The 4,266-nt window shown below is 35.3% G+C and overlaps 1 non-coding gene and 1 pseudogene across 1 annotated transcript; both read left to right on the top strand.

Annotated features, from left to right (window-relative positions):
• Nucleotides 1–694: 694 nt before the first annotated feature.
• On the top strand, nt 695–2,477 carry LOC113198220 (centrosomal protein of 70 kDa pseudogene; annotated as a pseudogene).
• Nucleotides 2,478–2,815: 338 nt separating this feature from the next.
• Nucleotides 2,816–2,921, top strand: LOC113198251 (U6 spliceosomal RNA). The gene has a single exon (XR_003302817.1). It is a non-coding gene; the product is annotated as a U6 spliceosomal RNA (small nuclear RNA).
• Nucleotides 2,922–4,266: the final 1,345 nt, after the last annotated feature.

The following is a 4,266-nucleotide window of genomic DNA, read 5'->3' as shown; positions in this document are numbered from 1 at the left end:
TGGTCAGTGCCGATTTTTTATTGATTGACCCATTGATGTAAATAGAACAGAAAAAATTGGGAAAATACTGTGGCTAGATCTGTACTCTGACCTGAACTGGCTCCAAATGTACAACTGCTGTGTTAGAATTCCACTTAGAGATGGCCTTGAAACAATATTGAAAAAATATGCCAACCCTTTGATGAGAACTCCATGCATCAAATACAGAATAAAACATAGATGGTGGAGAAGGCATCATATTTTTTTTAATCTCCATTTTTTTTAAGTTACTAATGGATTTTTTTTTTACTTTTTTTATTTATATGTGGTGCTGAGGATTGAACCCAGGGCCTCACACATGCCAGACAAAAGCTCTACCACTGAGCCACAACCCCAATCCAAGAAGGCACCATCTTTAAAACAGAAAAATGACCCCTCTCCAGATGGAACCTGCCTTATCTTGAACTTCCCAGTTAGCTTTATGAAGATCCAGTTTCAGACATGAGATGACTTCATTGAGATCCACTTGAATGCCAGGTGTCAGATGCAAGAGGAATGTTCCATGACTGAGGCAACTCGAATTTTCCTATTACCAGTCTCCACTTCTTTTAATTCTTCAAAAGAAACTACATTTCTGGCAGCCCCTAAAACTCAAAAGTCCAGTCAATTATAAAAAACAAAACAAACAAACAAACAAAAAAACGCATGCTTAAAAAAACAACAGGAAGAAGCAGAATGGGAAATTATAAATGTGCTGTTGATGAAGCATGGCTTAAAATGTCTGTGCTTAGTCAAAAGATCAGATATTAAAGATTGCATCCTTTTTGACAAACAATCATCACAAAGGATGAGACAGAATTTGAAAAGGTTGATGGAAGAAACAGCATATCAACAGAACATGATACAGGAGCTTATAGAAAATAACCAGAAGCTTAAAAATGAACTTTAGCTAGAACAAAACCAAGCAGCCCATCAGGAAGAGCAAGCTTCCAAATGATTTGGAACCAATGATGGAGAGTGTGAAAGCCAAAATTGGTAAATTGGAAGATGTATCCCTAAATAGGGTTTGCCAGCAAGAAGCTAAAATAAAAGATGTTCAAAAGGAGCAGAAAATTTTACAGGCAAAATGCCAACATTACAAGAAAAAAATGAAATGAATAGAACAAGAGATTATTGGTTCTTTGCAAAAAAAGATATCTGTAGATTAACAAAGGAGGATGAACAGCGCATCATAGCTCAAAACAGAGTGTTTGCCTATCTTTGCAAAAGAGTTTCTCATCTGTCCTGGATAGACAGTTGCTTTGCCTAATTGACTACTGTGAATCCAAGGAAAAAATCTAACAATGATTTGAAAATCCAGAAGAAGAAAAAGACTATTGAAATATAGGTACATCACCAAGCCTAAAAATGCCTTCTAGAGTCATTACAGAATCAACTCAAGTATTTAAAATCCAAGATTGATGCACTTACAAGTGAAAAGCTGAACCTCCAAAAAATTTGGAAAACAGGCCCACACAACAGGAATTAAAACTTAAGGGCTGGGGATGTGGCTCAAGCAATAGAGCGCTCGCCTGGCATGCGTGCGGCCCGGGTTTCATCCTCAGCACCACATACAAACAAACATGTTGTGTCCGCCGAAAACTAAGAAATAAATATATTTTTTTAAATCTCTCTCTCTCTCTCTCTCTCTCTCTCTCTCTCTCTCTCTCTCTCTCTCTTTCTCTCTCCTTAAAAAAAAAAAAACAACTTAAAAAAATAACAAGTGAAGAAACTGAAAAAAAGCTTGTCAGTCACTAAAAACACTGAGGACACAGAGAAAAATGAACCCAGCAAAGAAAACCATCTATTGGTCCTAACTGATGGTTTTCTCTGCTGGGTAGCATCAATTTACAACCTAGGAACTCCAGTAATAATTTATAAAGAGAACAAAGGAGGAGCCCCAAATTTTAATAAAGATCTTATACAATATTGTGGATTTGAGCATCTTATTCCTGTAATAGAAATGTGAGAAGATGAACTGACATCCCTAAAGGATTTGTATAAGTCCTTGAAAATACTATCTACTGAACTGGTGCCTTGGAATAATTTAAAGAAACAGGATGAAAATGAAGATATTAAAGTTGAAGATCTGTTGTCAATGGTGGATACAATGGAGGAAGAAGTTAAAAATAAGGAAAAGGATAGCAACATGTCCTTTAAACTTTGTAAGCTATTATCTCTCACTTCCAAAAATTATTTGATGTGCCTTATTTAAATGGAGTCTATCCCTGAATGAATGAAGTTTACACTAGGCTTGGAGAAATGAACAATGCTGTGAGAAACCTCCAAGACTCTTAGAATTAGATAGTTCATCATCTTTGTATGTGCTGGTGAGCACAGTTGGAAAATAGTGTAGGCTGATTAATGAGGATGTGAATGAGCAGGTTAAGCAGGTGTTAGGACCTGAAGACTTCCAAAGGTATTTGTTTGAGAAGTATCATCCAGAATGCTTGGAGTGACGAAATTAAAGACATTCAAAAGTTCATAACTTATTTACCTTCCTATTTGGAATGGCGCTTGTTAAATAACCCGACAACCTAAAATTATCCCACACCATTAGGGATAGAGAAAATGCCAAGTATTTTCAAGATAGAAATAAATTGTTGGTCTGTAAGTTTACACAGGGTGGGTAAGAAACTACTCAGCATAAGCCTGTTCCCAGGAAAGTTATATGTGGAAAAATTCAAACCATCTTAGCTACTGTAGAAACTATTAAAATCAATTTTTAAAGAAAAACATAGATAGCTTTTACATATATAAAGGGACTAACATTGCAATTAAAAACATACTGGTTTGGGTGATCACTTTGGCAGCACATATACTAAATTGGAATGATACAGAGAAGATTAGCATGTTCCCTGTGCAAGGATGACACACAAATTTGTGAAAAGTTCCATATTTTTTTGAAGGGGAGGTCTGCTTCCCACTGTCACTGGGCTTTAGGATGCTGACTACTTTGCTTCATTATTTGATACATTTGTTGTATTCAAAACCTTGAAATGTAGGACATCATTAAGTTTACATTATGTTTATATTTTTGAAATATTTATTTTACTTACAACAAATTAATAAAAGCAGATTTTAAAGACCTAAAAGAAACAACAACAACAAAAAAATACTGGTTTGGAACATAACAGATTTTTACAAAAGGTACAAGCACAAACTTATTCTCTCCCTGAATATTTTTTAAGAGTCTGAATCAAATAATGAAACAAAACTTTATTTGAAAGAGAAAAATACAAGTTAGTGAGGGAGAGGACAAAGTAAGATAAGAACAGAGAAAATCAAAGTAACAATAATAATAGATATGGAAGGAGAAATAAGAAAATCCACAGTATAATTGCAAGCATTACAACTGTAAGCAGCCTACTTTTTATTGTGTTTAATACTGGTTCCTAATGGCTTGCATGCAGAGCCTTGACAGAAAGTCAAATAGGCCTCCCAGAATAAGAAAAGCATATGAAAACATTTATTTCCTGCCCAAATTCAAAACAGAGTAAATGCACTACAGAAGAAACTCTCAGTAAACAACAGCAGGCTGGGTTACATACTTTTGAGATTATGAAAAGGTGTATCCCAGTGTTGCATAAAACTAAAAATATTTTTTTTAAAAAAAGGCATTTTATACATCATAGATCTTTCCATTTAAGATCAATGAAGAAAGAATTAAATAGAAAAGCTGCTATTGAAAAGAGGAATCACAAATAGCAAAAAAAAAAAAAAAAAAAGAAAGAAAGAAACCATGAAAAACTTTTCAACATCCCTAGCAATCGGGGAAATGAAATTTAAAAATACACTGAGATTTCATCTCCCTCCGGTCAGAAAGGCAATTATCAAAAATACAAATAGTGATAAATTCTGGTGAGGATGTGGAGGAAAAGGAACAACAACAAAAAAAAAACCTAGGAATGGAACCACCATATGACCCAGCTATCCAACTCCTTGGCATCTATCCAACTCCTTGGCATTTATCCAAAAGAACTAAAATCAACAATCAGCAAGCTCTACAAATATAGATACATCAATGTTTATGGTAGCACTACTCACAATAGCCAAGTTATGGAACCAGCCTAGATGCCTATTAATAATTGATTAAGAAAATGCGCTGTATATACACAATGGAGTTTTACTCAGCCATAAAAAATGAAATTATGGCTCCCCCCTCCCTCTCCTCTCTCTCCCTCTCCTCCTCCCTCTCCTCCCTCTCCTCCCTCTCCTTGTCTCTCTCTCTCTCCCCCTCTCTCCCTC

This window comes from Urocitellus parryii, chromosome 5 (assembly GCF_045843805.1).
Source record: "Urocitellus parryii isolate mUroPar1 chromosome 5, mUroPar1.hap1, whole genome shotgun sequence".
Lineage (NCBI taxonomy): Eukaryota > Metazoa > Chordata > Mammalia > Rodentia > Sciuridae > Urocitellus > Urocitellus parryii.
The sequence above is the reverse complement of the archived record's forward strand: the minus strand, read 5'-3'. Positions and strand labels throughout refer to the sequence as shown.